The sequence below is a fragment of the Haliotis asinina genome, chromosome 1, assembly GCF_037392515.1.
Source record: "Haliotis asinina isolate JCU_RB_2024 chromosome 1, JCU_Hal_asi_v2, whole genome shotgun sequence".
Classification (NCBI taxonomy): domain Eukaryota; kingdom Metazoa; phylum Mollusca; class Gastropoda; order Lepetellida; family Haliotidae; genus Haliotis; species Haliotis asinina.
In genome coordinates this window covers 25414313-25433865 of record NC_090280.1, presented here as the reverse complement: position 1 = coordinate 25433865, position 19553 = coordinate 25414313, and positions in this window count along the sequence as shown.

Genomic DNA, 19553 nt, shown 5'->3' with positions numbered 1-19553 from the left:
ATTCGCAAAACATCGCTAACTTCCGTGCCTCATGCGTCATTTAATGTTGTTCGAGATAAGAAGAAAACGTAACTACCACGATGTACTGAATGATGTATTGCAATACACCTCGCTTGTACACTGGGTACGTTGAAAATAACAGAAGAGCGCTCGGCCAATCAGACAGCGACATTTATGTGTGGTGAGCAATTTTGTTCAGTGTATATGAAAATATATAACCAATCTTCGCTGTTCACAAAATGTCATGCTTTAAGTGATCAGTACATAGTGTGTTCTGTAATGACCAGACAGCTCTGGGGAAATTCCGTCGTGATAAACGTGCATGATCACCAAACTTGATTGTTTTTAGAATGGTGGGGAAGTGATAACTCCAGCATAGGTCATCATTGACCAACCATTCAAATTCATTAAATGAGGGAGAACTGATGAGTGTCAAATCTAGGGCAGAACATGTTCCAGTAGCTAGATGTAGACAGGTGTCTGTGTCATCATTAAATATACAGAGATTGCTGTCTGAAATATATTCCTGAAAATGTTACCTTTATCAGTAATATAGAAACTCCGTCAAAGTGGTTTGTGTCCGCTCATATCGCCCATGGTAATACATTACTTTGGTAGCTGATCGTACAAATTCTGAAGATTAGACTGTTGAATATTAGAGGAAGGAGGTTTATGCAAACTGCATAGAGTCAATGCAATATGCAGAATAAGACGAGTAGCCACGGTTTAGAGATGTGTATTGAGTAGGACAGCCTATGTATGACACAAAATGGAAGCAACTCCTGTTGCTTTATCTCCTGGAAGAGAACAGGAAAGGTAATCACTGTATCGTCTTTGATTAAAGTTATCGGTATCTTTGAGATATGTCTCTAGAAGACACATTGCTGACGGGTGGATACATTGTAACAACAGCTGTATCTCGTTCTAGTTATTTGTGCGTCCTCTACAACTCTATTGCATTATAGTGGGCAATTGAGTCACGGTGCTTCAATCGGAGATGTTTCACTGGAATGCGTGAAGGATAAACCCCTCCGCCGCCTGTCCTGAGAGGACAGTGTGACCTCCGTGTCCAGAGGTCCACATTGGGTCTCTTGAGGAATCTGTAACGGTAAAGGGACTGTAGGAGGCTTGTCTCTGTTGATGCTTTCCCTTTTCATCTTCTTAGACTTATCTGAGACTGGTTGTGAAGCTAATGTGTCAGATGTTTTGATTTGTGTTTGTTTGCATTTTTTTTCTGTCAGAATTTCCACCTGAGATCCAGACCATGGGAATGTGCCGTAGTTACCTGGTAGGAAGAGGTACCAGCTTTTTACCTTCGAAATATGAAATATTGGTAGTAAATTGGAGGGTTTCATTATTATTTGTAATATAAGAGGCGACATTTTGATGCGGCTACATGCCATTTAGCACACTTGATGCTATTCGTGCATTCAGTTAGGTCAAAAGCATCACTACAAAGGGAGATCACCATGTAATTGCGGCAGACTTTGGCTCTATGAACAAAGCTTTGACGTTTGAAACATCGCCGTTGAGTTGGTACATATTCTTTCACTCAGATGTTAAAACTACCAGCCTTTATGCACGTCGGAAGAACCAAGGTGAAAATGTAAAGAAGAATGTGATCAGTTTAATAACTATTCCATCCTCTTTCTATTTTTGAAAATAGTCTTGTGTCTTGTGTTGTTTAAATTCAGTCGCAGCTGATGTTCACTCGCAGCTGATGTTCAGATCTCGGCACATTCTTTCTATCTTGTCAAAAGAGTCAGCAATGTCCATCGTGTTTGCCACAAGCATAGTTGGGACGATAAGTCCTGATCTCTCTACGACAGACTCGAAGGATTCACCGCACACCATCAAATATACCAAAACGTAGACGTCACAGGAAGGGTGGGTTTGCTTGAAGGGGAGATGTGTCTTTGTTGCTGTGTCCACAGTGTCGACTTTTACATCGCACCCTGGATTCCAAAATCTGTAGTATCTTTTCATATCTTGCTACAGCATTTAAAATATACTCCTCACAAAAATGGGCAATGAGTATTTTCAGTGTAATAACTTCATCAATCTCGATAGCGATGTTTGCTGGCATGTTACTGAAAGGTAAATATTCGAAGAATACATAACATTTAGTGACTGTGAAACTAAACGGAATTATCTGATAGCATTGATAACATCACCCGACCATTACTGCCCACAGTAACAACATGGAAATTGTGTGGCATGAATGTTCACATTTCACCCAATCCGTCTGATCGGTTAAAACCTACCTGTAATTATTCCTTTGACACAAGAAGCCCGTCCATGGACGATAATAGGCGAGGACGAGTTATTAATGATGTTGTTTAGATCAACAATATCACACATATGGGCTGGCCTGCACCTGATTTTAATACCACTTAACATGCGTTGGACATTATTGGAAGTCGTATACGGTCTCCATGTTCACCTATAGACTCTGGACGGGTGAGTGAATGAGTTAAAGTTTAAAGACACATCGGCAATATTTCAGCCATAACATGGTTAAAACTGGTGCTAAATTTGAAATACATATTTATAATATCTAAAACCCTGCAGTAAAAGCACTAGAGTATCAATTGATTAAATTATGATTTAAAACTAGCAAGCAAATATGTTTAGTAGACAACAATTTGTTTGGACAATACAATATAATAATGGGTTATTTGTCGCCAACAACTGAAGGTAGATCGCCATACTAGGGTCTGTGGGAAGTTACATTACTTTTGCTACCTGCATAGACCCTAGCTGGATTTACATCATCCCTTCAGCAGTTGGCGTTGAGAATGACCCAGACTTGCTGGAAGATAAAGGGTTCCCTTGTTTGAACTGCCTTAAATCTTTTTCATCATTTTCCATGTTCAGGGATCACATCAAAGAACATAACCAGGTTGTATCCATGAAAGAGCTCCCTCTGGACTTCCACCTGTGTAATGTCTGTGGCGTTCATGTTTTAGGGGAGGATAATCTCAGTGCTCACATTAGCCTCCACCAAGATGTGGATTCCCCAAATGATTGCTGTACATCCTTCTTCCGCTGTAAGATCTGTAGCATCACGTTCACAAGCAACAAGTGTGTTTGTTATTCTTTATTTGTTGACATTCTGGATTTCAAGAGACATGTTCAGAAGAAACACCTTGTGGCTCTAACAGAACGAATCAGAACAGAAACCGACACATCTGAAAGTATGATAGTCGATGAGGTTTCTGGGTATACCCAGACACTAATGCATTAAAATATACACAATGACCTTGATATTGATTTGAGAAAAACAGTAAAATATAGGCATGATCTTGTACCCGGAAAAAGAATCAACAGAGAGGAAAGAGCTTCAGTTTCGAGCAGCAACCCAACAGCAACCAAAGGTGAAACTAAAAAGTCTGGCATCACAGAAACAATTCCTGAAACTTCAAGCAGCAATAGGACCGCAACCAATGTTGAAACTGGAAAAAGTGGTGAATCAGCAGTCAGTGGTAAAATTGCAATCACTGATACAAGAGCAGACAGGGGCACAGCAGAAACAATTATTCAGGTTTCATGTGGTGACAGAACAGCCACAAGTGAAGAAAGCTAAAAAGAGATTGCCGCAACAGGAAGTGACCATGCCCCAGTGTGAAGCACCTTCGCTGTATGAGTGTGGTATATGTAACAATACACTTAAAAGCCCTGAAGAACTCATTGCTCATGTGAAAACTCACTCTAAGAAGATGCTTGAATTGAACAGCCTCAATGGAGGCAACGTGTCCTTCTCTCTTAAGGTGGCTTTGGAACGTGCAGATGCTCTTCAGGCCAGTCCTACAGACAAATCATATGGTTGTCCTGTATGCAAAGAGACCTTTCCACAATCCACCCAACTCTTAGGCCACCTGCAGACACACCAAGCACAGAAACAGGGTAATGTCCATATGTCTGTGGTTCACAATTCAACCAGGCCTTGAGTCTGCGCAAACACATGCACTGTCACATGTGGGAGTCGGGGAAGGCTTTTACGGAGCTGGTGGCCACAGTTGACTCTGTGTAAATGCCAGTCGCAGAGAGTTACCCTTGTGAGAAGTGTGGATTGGTGTTTCGTTCCAAGAATCGGAAGGCTGTCCATGTTCGTTATGTTCATAAGCAAATGGCACCAAATAAGTGTACACTTTGTGAGAAGACGTTTTATTCGCCATCGGAGTTGGAACGACACATGAGGACACACACAGGGAAGAAACCATTTGCATGTGATCAGTGCGGGAAAACCTTCGCTCTTTCTACCACATTAAAGGATCACCTGCGATCCCATACAGGGGAACGGCCATTTAAATGTTCTATATGTTGCAAAGCATATTCATCGTCATCAATACTTGGACGACACAAGCTCAAGCATGTTGGTAAACGAATGTTTAAGTGTGACATCTGTGGTAAAAGTTTCCTATATTCCAACTCACTCACAGTGCACATGAGGACTCACACAGGTGACCGTCCATGCGCCTGTAACATCTGCGGAAAGACGTCTACAGCGTCATGTCACTATCGTGTTCACATGCGAATCCACACTGGGGAGAACCCTTGCAAGTGCACATTCTGTGAAAGACAGTTCAACAACAACGGCAGCCATTACCGCCATATTCGTACACATGAGGAGTGGAAGTGCAGTGAGGAGGAAGATGAACAGGAGGACATTCCTGAGGTCTTAGATATCAAGCAGGAGGTCACACCCATCGACTCCGAAGATGAAGGTGATCTTGAGGGGAAGCTTGTTCCATTTATGCTGTCATCGGGTCTGAAAACGTCCTTGTTGCAAACACAGGGAGTACCAGATAAAAGCAAAGTTGAAGACGCCAAACAAGAACTGAAACTATCATTATTAGCTCCAAGGCTGATGGATCAGCTGTGGTGTCTGCAGGGACTGGGGCGTCAAGAACAGCAATAGCCAGTGGTTCCAGTCTATGGACAGGTGCTGATGTGACAACCCCTGCTCAGTTTAAACCCCAAGATACTAAATCAAATGTGTCATATGCTTCAAGTACAGCATTCACTGATGGATTGAGCCTTGAATACGAGGATGATCAAAAGATTTCTGTTCAGCTGAGCTCACAAGATTCAAATTCTGATGCCCACATGAATCCAGTCAAAGGCAATCTCGGTAGTGTTATGCTTCAGTTATGTGAACTTGTGAAGTCTGCTAAAGCTGGCTCACGAAAGCAACATGTTCAGGCTTCAACAGTTTACGCACGCAGCCTAGCCAATTGCCCCCTAGTGAAGTGACTCCACCTTGTGTCAATAAGAAGCAAAGGAGCCAGTGACAAGACCCGCCACTTCCCCACGGAAGTCGGAAACTGGAGCCATTATGAACAAATCCCCAACCACATCTGGCATCGTAGCTCAGCTGCTCTTGTCTCAGGCAAACAGTTGATGTGAGGCATACGTGATGGGGAGGAGGGTAATACATGCTACACAGAATATTTTCTGTGCAACTTTGGTATGCTCTTATCCACGCACACTTCATGGGTCTTCTTCGATTGGCATTCTAGAAGTTGGGTAGATGAAGGATGAGGACTATTTTAATGGACTATTTTAATCTTCATTCTGTAAAGGCGGCGGTTCGACACACTGTGTCACTGTGCTTGACACTGACAGAATTTATGTCAAAATGTCACCTTTACAGAATGAAGAAGTTGTATGTCCATAAAAATAGTCCTCATCCTTCACTTCATCTGTGTTATAGACATGGGCAATATATACAGTTCCTATGAATTACAACTGTGGACGTCTTTAAGGCTGTGGTCATGAGATACATGGGTGTATGTGTCTTTTGTGTCGCTGTGTGATATAGTAATTCACAGGCCCACGTTCTTGCAACTTTTGCATTGATATTGTGTGAACACTACCAATGCCTTATATGAAAACTATTATGAGAAAAGATGCTATAGCACATCAACATAAGAAATATGACTATTTCTGTGCTTGACTGTGAGTGTTCATTGCTCCAAGCACCTGCAGGCGTTCCTGTCAGAGGAAGTAATTCATGGCTTGATTCGTTGGTCATGACGTCAGTCGTAATGCAGTATATGTGCGTCAGATCCACAACGAGGGAGGAAGTACTACAACCAAATCTCTCATACATTGATGATACATCAAGTCTTGTCATATTTTAGCCAGGCAAATTATCATTATTTTTCAAAGTACAACCTTTACAATATTTTGTAGCACATTGTAATCAAGCCTTGTTGACAATGCTTTAGCCAGACAGCTACTCACTGTTTTTCAAATCACAAATGTTAGAATGCTATGTACATTGGACCTCTTGCTAAGTAATTTTCTTCAAATCACATAAATTGGTATATTTGTTCAACTGGCTTTTGCTAAATTGATAACTATTTTTGTTCAAATCCTAAATGGGACATTGTGTTCAACTGGAAATTATCAAGGAGTACACTTTCAAGGATTATCAAGGAGTACTCTAATGGACTCTTTCTTTGTTTTTAATCACAATTGTTAAAATACTGTGTTCAACTGAAATTTTCACGGACAATGAGCTCTATCTTAATGGGTGAGTGAGTGAGTTTGGCTTTACGCCACTTTTAGCAATATTCCAGCGATATCACGGCGGGGGACACCAGAATATAGTCCTCACATATTGTACCCATGTGGGGAATCGAACCCGGGTCTTCGGCGTGACGAGCGAACGCTTAACCACTAGGCTACCCCAGCGCCCCTCTCTTAATGGGCCATGAGTTTGGTTCATATCACAAATGTTAGGATACTGTCTAAAACTGGAAATTCATTTCCCAAATGTTAGGTTATTGTGTAAGAATGGTCAGCTCGATGTCTATAAGGTACCTTTAATCTCTGTATCACGAGTGTGACTGTTTCAGTGAGGTTTGTTGCATTGCTGACATATGTTTTCCGGGAACATTCGATCCATCTAAATTCCAACATGTCTGCATGTATAAACACATCCTCAGGACCGGACTTACTGAAAACCACGCAGACCTACAGCTTTTGTTTTCTGCAGGTCTGTATGTCCGACAGTTTGTAGCATCATATAGTTACAAGTGATATTTTCCAGAAAATATCATTCTGTCATTTCGAGTATTTATCTCGATCAGCAATGGTTAGAGCATCTGCTCGTCACACCGAATACCTGTCATGGGTACAATCTGTGAAGCCTTTTTTTGGTGTCCCCAGATGTGATGTTGCTGGAATATTGCTAAAAGTAGTGTAAATGATACTCACACAAACTGTCGATGAAATGACTCACTGGTCAGTGTTTTGTGCTGTTGACTGAGGTACATGTAGTAGGATATTTCGTTACATTTGAGAAGTTTTTATCATTGATTAGATGAAAGGATTTTGCTTGTTTTTGAGGAAATGGCTTATTTGACAATTTGTTCCAATGTTGATACAATATTTGCTGATGTATTTGAAATGTTGGTGAAAGATTCGCAGATTAGATTTTGTGAATGTGTTTCAAATGTTGATGGAGAATTTGTTTATTTTAAGAATGTGTTTCAAATGTTGTTGAAACATTTGCTGATTTAATTGTGAGGGACCATCCATAATCAGTGGCTAGGGAGGGTGATAATGAATGTTTCAGGCTGGGGTGGGTTGGATGGGATTGGGGATGTGGGGTAGCAATTTTGTATATATGTACTAGAAGTAGTCAGCAATTTTTTGTACGGTAATAATAAGCAGATATGCTTGATTATGATGGGAGGGGGATGGAGTTAATTGTCACTTGTCAGGGGGTCACTTACTCAGTACATAAATCTTAGGGTTAATTCACATTGTACATGCTTCTCCATAACTAGCGCACGCATGCACACACATACACACACACAAACACACACACACACATACACACACACAAACACACACACACACGCACGCACGCACGCACACTTTATGAATTACTGATGGCCCCTGGTCAAGATGTTTATTTGGAGTGTATTTCATCAGTAACTAGTATTCAGTTTGATTATTGGTTATACAAATTTGTCTTTAGTAAAATTACAAACTGAATGTAACTGAATAATCTTGTCTGTTTTTAGTATTGTTTTTCCAGTTGTGAAACCTTCACGTATCCATCCTTTTACCATTTTGAGAGAAAATTCCATAACTACTAAATATTTTAGTGGGGTTTGGGGTAGCCAAACACCCAGTTTCAGTTTTTATGAAGTCCATTTCTTGATGTTACTGGCATACTACTACAAGCACATTAAAACCATTTTCACTCACTCACTCACTCACTCATCTGTGATAGTGTCTGGCCAAACAACTGTATAAACGTTTGTGCTTTAAAATGTGCAGAACGTCTGCAATTGCACCCTATTGTATATTTATTATGTATATTTAGTTTCTGAGACTCTAAAAGAGTTTGAAGGTAAATTTTGTTGCTTATTTTTCCTTTCAAACACCTACATGCATATTGCATTCACATTCTTGAACAAAAACAGCAGGTCAATACTTTACAATATTTTACACTAAATTTTACACTGAGTCAGTCCATCATATGTTGGAATTTGAACCACTATTGCTGAGGACGTTAAACACAGATTGAGAAATCTTTTCAGCTGTGATTGGACAGTATAGTGTATGAATTAATTAAACATACATTCCTCCAATTACACCTGACAATTTTTTGTTTTATTACATGATATGAGTCCTGTGTAACAAGTTTACTTTACTTGTAGCATGGAGTATCATGAAGACAAGGGAGACAACTAAGTAAGTTATTTATCAGATTACCTCCCCCTTACCCACTGTACACACTGATGGTAAAGGTAATATTTCCCCACTGACTTCAATAGTAATGTTATAATTTTTTAAGAAGGGAGCCTGAAGATAGTCGCCATGATGACAAGCAATTGTTGCTGAAGACAAGTTCTAACCCGGATCTTCATGGGTAAAATGACTACCTCTACCAATTCCTTTTCCAACAGACTTGGACAGGTCTGTAATGTAATAATTATTAGTTTAGAAGATGTTTCCTTAAAACAAAAAATAAAACTGACACAGTGTCCCTCCTACTCACAGCATCCTTTCTGTCTGCTAATTCGGACTTGCCATGAAGCAAAGATAACTCCGTATCAGTGGGTTTAGCATTCAGTACAGCTAAGTACAAGAAGCAAATCAGACGTGCGGGTTAACACAAGACTTGAAAACACCTATGATCACATTCGTGTGTGGTGGGGTAGCCTGATGATTAAAGTGTTGGCTTGTCATGCCGAGGACCCAGGTTCGATTCCCACATTGTTACAACGTGTAAAGTCTATTTCTGGTGTCCCTCCGCTGTTATATTTCTGGAATATTGTCAAAAGGGGTGTAAACATTCAGTATAAGTCATTAGAGTGTTAAAGTGTTAAAGTGTTAAAGAATTGAATTATTTTGTCAACATCTATGCATTTCTGTTAGATTTGGCTCGTGTCCATTTTCTGCATTATGATCAAATCTCATATACAAAAACAAAGGGGACGGAAGCAAAGTCCTTGTATAACAATACGTACCATACCATGGTAAGAGCTGACTGTTTCACCCCTTGTCATCATGTTTAAATATACAACAGTGAATGTCGAAAAGTATGGTTAGTATTCACTGGATGTGCATTAATACAAAAAACCCACAAAAATCTGGCTCACATTTCATCCAGTCACAGCTGTCAGATTATTCAGTCTTCACTGATTGTTGACCTACAGAATCTGATTTGCTAATTCCTTGAAAGACTGTATGTGCTAAAGTTTGAAAAGTAGAGCGCCAGTGTATGATATAGGCCAAAGACCCAGCCAGACATCAGCCTGCCTACATCAAAATGCTACCAGCCCCAAATGGATTTAACCAGACCAGACAATCAAAAGAAAATAACTAATTTTTTTTTGGAACGGAGAGATCACTGTTTTAGTGATCATATCTGTCAGTGCAGCGCTGCAGTGTTCAAAACGTAACCACCAAATCTGAATATAATGTTTGATTTGAAAAAACAATAGATTTTTAGGTAAGGTGAACTTACTCATATGTATGGAATATGCCATGTAAAGAATTTACCAAGCTCACTGCTCTTGTAACTTTACACCATCTGTCAGTCATCTTGCCTGTCTCAGCGGTCAGACAGGCCTTAATTCATAAACTGAGTGTACCCTTCATATTGCACTACAGTCCGTTTGGGTTCAAATGAGAACGATGAATGAATAAGTAACTCGAAATAAGGGTAAGAGCACAGAAGGTAAAGCAGACATCTCTGTAGCCAACATGATCTGAGATCTGACTTTTGCTGATCAATCAATAAAAATAGTTGTTTAAGAAACTACTCAGTGTATGAAATGATCTGTGTATGAATCAGGTCCCTCTGACCAATTACGGCTAGCCAGCCCAATGGTCTGGTAAAAGTTTTAAATGTTCCACTCTGTCTTAAAATGTGTTTTTCAAATTGAGCATTACATTTAGACTTGACAATTACTGTGTGAACACTGAATTTTCATGTCACAGGCTTGACATATATTATTACTAAAACAGCGAAATGAATCAAAAAGCACAAAATACAATTCTCAGGTTCATTCAATTATTCATTTCAACAAAAACCTGAGATAATTTCATTGGATTGACTGTTCTGGTTGTTCATTTGGGGCAGGAAACCTTTTGAAGTTTTGAAGGAAACCAGCTATGATGTCTAGTTGGGGTTTTGGCCTGTTTCAAACACTGCTATCATGTTACATAGTTCTACTTTCATTCTTCACACCGAGGGGTGACAAACTGTCTGTGAAACATGGCCGACCAGCACTTCATATGAATCTCAGCACAGCCCCCTAATAGTCAGGATACAGCTGCATCATCATCATGTCCATCCATCCACACAACTCGATGTGTCTACCTGACTGCCCAATCCTGTTAGTCATTGCAGAAAAGCAATTCTAACTTGTATTGAAGTATTGAAGCCAGCAACATCTTCCATGGCTTGGTTGATGTGGAGGTTGTTCAGCAAACCAGACTCCAGGCATCCACTTGACACCTCAACAACAAGGACAGGTCAATACAACATGCAATATTGACAAACTTTATAGATTACAACTTCTTTTATTTCGTGTGTAACATTTCGATATTGATTCTTGTGCCATTGTGAAGAATCTGTATCAAAAATCGATTCCCACCAACTGCTCTTATATTTCAGTATTATTGCCCGGCGCTTTGAGCCTGCACTAGTGCGTGGATATGTGTCTTGTATAAATATCCAGTAATAATTATTGAATTTTTCTCTGGTTCTTGGTTTTTACTTAATGTAGTACTTGGAGTTTACCAGCACGTCTTATGGTGTTAGCTTTGTTTATCTTACACCATTCAAAAACAAGGAGGGGACATTAATAAAGCCGAGGAGGAAACACATGATGAAGAGAAATTTGTTAATGTTACATCTGTATGGATATTACTTTTTCTCATATGCATTGACATTGACTAGTGGTATGCTCACAAAATGGAATATCCCCTACTTTATTTTAATGGTACATCATATTGTAGTTTGTAGTTCAGTATTGAACAACCTTTATGGATAAGGTCTTTTACTGCGTGAGAGTTTTGAAACTCGACAACCACCAGGCTCACTAAGTTTGCTTGACACTTGGCATCTTATCCCAGTTGTGCAGATCTACACTGATGCTGCTGATCATTGGATTGTCTGGTCCAGACTACTTGTCATATAGCTGCGCCAGTACACAACACCGATCTCTTAACACCATGCGGTTTATTCGGCAACCATAACCAAGACGAGCCAAAACTAGGAATGGTGAACTAGACCATTCCGTGGAAAGGAAAAGAAACAAACGCGTGATGGCGCGGGGGTATAGGTGAGTGCAGTGACAAAGAACAAACAAACCGACTGTGGCAGCACTAGTGCATAATGTGACTTATTTCTCTGCCCTTCTCCTCATCCATTTGTTCCTTAACGTGCGTTAGTAGATCATGAGCTGTTTTAGCAGCAGCTGCCAGGTAAAGGGATACATGCCATAATGTTGCATTTGCCTGAACATTTGGTCAGGGTGACCTGACTGATAGCCTAGATTTTTATTGATCAGCTCAGCACTGTATTGGTTACCATAGTTACCAGCAGCTGTAATTACAAAGTCTTTTTAGCATGCTTTGAATCTTACTCTGTATTTTTACATATATTTTGTTACAGGTATATAGTTATGAAATGAAATGGGTTTTTTTCTGGGACTGTGTCAGACCAGGTTTGAGACTGTGTGGTTGGAGGACACCATCTATGTCAACACCATCAACCGTTGAGATTATCGAAGGTCACTCTGATCTCAGTTTCATCCTGTTGATTTGAACTTCCCTGTATATTGATCCTGTTGCATAAACCACGTCATCATGTCAGATGAACACTGATCACGTTAGACAACTTATGTGATGTAAAAATGGCATTATTTTCAGCTGTCTCCCCTTTCCTGCAGTGTATCTCATTCATTGGTGCACATACTGACTAATGGTTAGTCTCTGAATAAGATTTTGCTGGAAACAAATATTCCCGTTTGAATAGAAAAAGAGACCCAGTGAGATGGGAAATTCACAGGAAATCTAGACTTGCTTCATTTAGGGCTTATAGCAGGGAGGGCAAGGGAGTGGGGGAAAAGTGCGAGACAAACTAAAGTAGTTGGATGTGGATCTGAGATAAATGATTACATTTATATGCCACATAAGAATACAAATATTGAGAATCCAGTGGTTCAAACTAATATGAAATGACTAGGCAACAGTGACAAACTCAGGAGGGTATCACCTGTAAGTGCAGACAATTCTGTGGTGTTGTGGTAAGAGCTTGGCTTGTCCAGCTGCTCATCCAGGTTTGATTCCCAGCATGGTTATGAGGTGTTAGATATCACTGTCAACACTCCGGCCGTCATGGAACACTGACTGAAATACCATGGTGACACTCATTTAGCACTCCTTTTTCATCATTTTTGAACCATTTTTGTTTGTTTCTTCTGAATTTCATGTCAAATCAACCCTGATAGCATTTTCGCTTTCTTCGGCCTTATTCAATAAGATTTGCATAGATATTGGTGTCCATGTGTTCAAAATAAGGTAGTTTCTCAGGAGGTAGGTAGGTGGTTAAAGCACTTGCTTGTCGGGCCAAAGTCAGGGGCTAATTCCCTTCCTGGGTATAGTATGAAGGTTTTAAGGGTGACCAGTCATCAGACTGACAAAGTTATTCCAGGCTGTAAATAGTCAACAAAAGATAGGATAAGTCATCAACGCTCTATTTTAATATTTACAAGGAAACAAACGAGAAAAATTCTGCACAATGTTATCAAAATGCTATCTTTCCTGGCATGCTCTTCTAACAGGAAGAAAAAGTATTGTTTTGTTTTTAGTTCCGTAACCTTAGAATGCTTGAATTTTGTTCATTTGTTCACTGTTGTTTAAGTGCAGGTTTGAGTCCCTTGTCAACATGTTGAAGGAATGTAGACACAGAAATATATGCTGTTAAAGTGTTTGCTTGTCACAACAAGGATGCTCAATCACTTATATTTTCATGTTCATAAAGTACGACTACAGTCAAACAGTTCTTGATTATAAAGACATAAAAGGCTTCTTTAGGTAGAGGAAATGGTCCTCAAATTAGGGACTATTTAGCTGACTAGTTGAACAAAGGCCTTTGTGCAGTAAACTAATAGATAGTCATTTTTTGTATTTTATTTTAGAGAGAAAACAAGTCATGCAAGCTATTTCCTATGTGAACATGTGTATTCTAATTACATCCTGAAATAGAATGTGTGCATCCCATCCTGAAAAAGGGTGTGTGCATCATTGTGCATCTGCTGTGAAAGTAGGATTACATGTTTGCGACTGTCAACCATTGATTATGACAAACACCTGTTGTCAGACACTCAGTCAGTGGAGGATGAACTTTAGCTGGAAACTACAGGTATTGTTCAATGCTCAGAATCCTGGATGCTTTCATTATGAACTGCTATTCCTCAACAAACATGCACCCTACTTTGTAGTGAGACAAAATATTTAGCTATTTCGAATTCTCCTTGACAGAAACATTTCAAGTGAGACCTGAAAGAAGACGAATGACTGAGGAAAATGGTGACATACAGTTTGAGTGAACATGCTGGCTGAAGGCTGCATGAGTGAAGTAGGCACATGTAACAGTTCCTGTTCGGAGATGACTTTCATCCGTCTTCATGTTGTTGTCGCCCTACGTAGGTGCCAGAACATCTGATGACTCAATAAAGAGAATTTTAGCAGAGATATTATTGTATTGTTATGTATGATGATAGTTCAATTCAAAAGGGAAAATCATGATATGTAAAGAAATCAGTGTTGACGATGATGATGAGGAGGAAGAGGACAGCAACAATAATTATGACATGTCCTGGATGACTTCCGCATATTTTCACTATTATTAACATATTATCTTTCAGAACATATGATGACTTAATAAAGAGAATGTTAGCAGAGATATTATTACAACTTTTAATTGTGAGTGATGCTTCAGTTCAAAACAGCACAGATCAGATGTAAGGAAGTCAGTGATGGTGATGATGATGATATGATGATGATGATGATAGTTTATATTTTGCCGTAAACTGTTTTATGTTTATAAAGCTGCCATCACCCTTATCCAAATGACAATATGCTAATACTTGAATTAGACTCCCTATACAAGCTGTGATCCGTATAGCTGGCTTGTGTGATATTGTCCATATGCTACAATACATTAGCTGGTAATGATGATTACAAGAAGTTGCCCTAAATAGGGAAGCTAAGCTGGGGTGTATTTATAGTTTACAGAATTTCCTGAACAGGATATTTACAGTGACATATCTCAGCCTGTTCCTGTCTGAAGTAGTTGATCTCAACATTGCATACATTGATTGCTTGCAAATGAATGTCAAGGGCAAGGGTTAGGGTTATTTTTAATGCTGTGCGTCATAATTGGCAATTGGAACCTGACGCCACATGCAACTTCATGTCTGCTGATTGTCTGGTCTGTGTGGAGAGTCTGGGTAATGAATTTCAAAATTACCCCACGCATGGTCTCATTAGACATGCTAGATTTACCTGCTCCCACAGTCTGAGTCACAGCAATAGCTTCGGGTTGGAATTACTCATTAATTACATCATGAAGTGATGCAAATTTAGTATGTTGTAGTTGTTGCGGGAACATGTTTTACCTGCATCAGAGTATTAGGTGATTTAGTGTTAGATTATTTCACTGATACAGCAGGCATGTGTGAACATGTGCGTGTATTTCACATCACATACATATATACAAATATACATTTTCAGTCTCTATTATAGATCCCCAACAGGTGATATATTACTATTATTCAAGTACAATGAAAATACAAATTAGATATTCATCTCAGTGATAGGTTGTAGGTAAAGAAATCAACCAATCATATAGTAGGATAAGCCCCATTTGGTATTCATCTTTTTAAGAAGTTTTCTAGTTACTAGCTTAAGTAAGAAGAATCAATCTCCTAGACACATTGTTCAGTTAAACAAAAGTTATGTCAACATAGTTGAATAAATTTCTTTTATTTGAAACCAGTTATCACCTTTCTGTAAATTTAGCCTCTTTTAGATTTAGCCCCCATACAAGCGTGTGTTTTGTAATTGCAGCAGTGAGCTGTAGGACAGTAGTGAACCAAGAAGTAGTAAATGTACCGTTATAGGAAACAAGGAAACTATAGTAATGTCACCATCATGAACTGTACTAACTATACAGAGAAGTTATGAAGCATTTGCTATCAGCTATAGTAAACAAAGAATCATGATCATCATAATCTGTAGTAAAAAAATAAGAACTACAAATATTACAGATGTAAGCAAAAAAAATAGAAGTATCACTGTCATGAACTGTAGTAAATAAACAAAATAAATGGTGCATGCAAACAAATAGCGAGAGTATCCCCATCACAACCTATCACATATGAAAAGAGAAATGATATAGTATATATACTTCCCATGAAAATACTCACAAGTGTAAATATAGCTTCTTACTTCAGGACAACCCTTGTAAAATTAAATTTTGCTAAATATGCCATACTGTGTACAGGTACTGTTCACACATGAACTGATGTATTGTAAAACAAATTCATAATGTTGAAAAGATTATTGTCATTAGTGTGGTTGGGGTGACGTGGGGTGTGATGATGACAGGTGAGAATGAAACATCTGGCCAGTTTCTGTAGATAGGATGATGTAACAATGTGATAAACTGTTTTCAAATTTGAAATATGACAGTAGTAGTAGCTAAGATCTGGTACCAGAGGGGATACTAGAAAGAGGCTTCACACATAGCACCAAATTGTAGTGGGGTTAAATTCCCCACATAGGTACATTGAGTGAAGCCCATTTCTGGTGTTGCCCTGATATTTCTGAAACACTGCTAAATATTAGAGATTGATTGTGTAATATATTCTTGGAACTAGAGCATATATGGGTCCAAATTTTGTACCCAGGTACCCCAACCCATATTACCCAACCCTACCTGGACACCCGATGAATAATTCATGACATCAAATGTGTAGGAAGTGGCAATATATTCTTCACCTCGGAGGCTATAATTTCAAATTTTCAGTATCTTAATTAAGAATTATGTTCAAAACAGGTGACTGTAAATGACGTCTTAATCTTCAGAGAAAGAACAAGCTTTCAATCATGAAAGAATAACATATTACATTGTTTAACCTAATAGTCACATGATCATAACGGGTCCGGGTACTGAGACAGGGTCCATCTAGTTGCCTACACGTCCCAGGTATCAGTGTTACCCGTCCCCACCCTACTTGGAACGCAGTGCTGTGACATATTTTGCTACCTGCTCTTGGCATGCACACTGATCGCCAACCATCATTCATCTCCCAATCTAACACTGCTGCCTGACAACAGTTAACAACTGCAAGATTGGATGATGTAAGTGGGGAAGACTGTTGGGTGTCTGATATAAGAAACATCCTTTAGATGTCTGTTTTTACCCTTGCTTGGATATTTCAAGATGTTGGAAATTTAATTTACTTTAATCCTTAATTAATGAATAAATGACATATTGTTACAAAACTGGCACTGTCAAATATCATCCACAAGATTTCTGTGTCAAAATGTAAATACAAAATCATTATTTGCTCCTAAATGTATGTATCCAAACAACAGAATAGGAGTTTAAGAGGCGCTTCTTGTAAATTACGAATATCACTACACAATTTTAATGTTAATAACCTTAGAAAGAAAAATGTACATGATAAAAATGTTCGTTTATTTCATTTTTGCAATGAAGGCCATGTCGAGGACGAGTTTTCATTTGTAAACATTAGCAGTTTCTGAGGAACAGGCATCTCCCTATGATCTCAACTGTGCACAAAGATGAACAACAAATGAAAAAACCTGTTCAACTCAAGAACTATCAACATATTTCTAATATCTCTAAAAAGGATTTTTGAAATTAGTCAGTCAGGGATATATATATATATATGTATATATGTATGTATGTATGTATGTATGTATGTATGTATGTATGTATGTATGTATGTATGTATGTATGTATGTATGTATGTATGTATGTATGTATGTATGTATGTATGTATGTATGTATGTATGTATGTATGTATGTATGTATGTAGGTAGGTAGGTAGGTAGGTAGGTAGATAGGTAGATAGATAGATAGATAGATAGATAGATAGATAGATAGATAGATAGATAGATAGATAGATAGATAGATAGATAGATATCCATGTGGTTCTGCAATGTGAAAATATAAGAACACAACTGTACTGTAGGTCCGAATAGCTTGGAAAACTGAATAAACTGATAACTGATAACCTTACTTCCTTTAACCTGACTGTACCTGCCTACACTATGTTTTACCCAACTGTTACCTAGCGTTACCTGCGTGTTCTGGTCTGCTGTTTAATCAGAATGAAGTCCTTCATATCACACTGGCATGTTTAACAAGTAAAGAGCTGGAAATTCATTTTGTTAACCTATTGAAAAGTGCATTTCGTTTACCCCATTGTCATCTGACCAGTTTTTTAGATTATCAATTCTTATATATCAGAAACATTTTTCAGAATTTCAGCTGATATCACCTGTATACAACATCAGGTTTGTAGGCTGTATATTTTTTTGCATATGGCGGCAGTAGTGGTGCAGCGTAGCAGTGTGACAGTGATCACTTACCTGTGCAGTATTACCTGCTTTAACCAGGCAGGTGCAATAATCCTTGCAAAACAGATAAAAGAACAAAGTGCTTCTCCCTATAGGTGTATATGAACTGTTATCGGGGTAAGGTAAAGTTAAATGTCTTTAAGGAATGGTTTCACAAATGCACAATTTCTGTACGTTGGGCCAAACCAATTACAATTTCTGTTTTACAGTTTTTTGTCCTCAGAAAACCTAAAGGCATGGGGGTGGATGGGTAAAATCACCAGTCAAAGCATTTTTCAAAGACATTGTTTTTCAAGTTTACATTCACCATGGTGCGTGAAGCATTGATTTCTAATGCAAATATCGTTTGAGGTCTCTGAGAATAGATACCGATGTTTTAGTTTGAACAAAGTGCCCTTGCATAGTTGAAGTCTTGCACCCATATATCGTAACATTAGGATTATATTTTTGAGCAGGAAAACTTTTATGGATTTTTTTGTCGATAATAATAAGACTGGGCCAACAAAAGGGGTCTGGGTTTAACACAAAATCAAATTATTCACTATTTCACAAGGTATATAGTCTTCACAACCCAGCTATGTTGTGTCATACGATATGATTTGTCATATACTTATATTATTGATCATTTTATCGAAGCGATGTTTCTTCATGTTCTCAATGATCATTCATAACGAGGTATTGTTTGTGAGACATACTGTTTTTGCCAACTGACTAACTTGAACCCTCTTAACCGTAGTAGCATAAAAGTCATTAGGCTACCTGTGGGATTTATTTATGAAACATTGATATAACCGCACAATTTTACAAAATCTAAATTTTAATTAATGTCAGCTGATACACAAAATATGATCTGCAAGTACCTGCTAATGAATATCTTACCTGCTAGTGAATGCTACAGAGGTTATAATGCTCTATTCCACCAATTTCTTTTGACATCCCCGGTTTAACATGATAGGACTAAATGCCTCCAAACCATACAAACACTGTTTAAAGTAATACAATGTTTCCTTGTTAGGAAATGAAAGGCAGTTCACAAATTTCTACCTGAGAGCATGGGTTGTTGATGGGAAATGTTTCATTGAATGCTGAAAGGTCAAGGTAACGTATTGAAAGTTGCTCAAGACGTCCCTTTCATCAGTTATCACCTGCCGTTCTTTCTTTAAGAGACAGGATATTTTGGGTCATGTAGCTTAAAGTTGGTTTCATCCACTACATATAGCTTTCTGCAATAACTTGAACAGAAAACCATGTGCATGCACACATTATCCAGGCTATATTATGAAAGTCATTTCTAGAAGTTTGTTATACTGCACTGTGTTAGTACAAAACGACAGGTTGAAGCTTAACTTGATTTTATATCAGAAAGTATTTCTCAGTTGGTGGTATGAAAATGT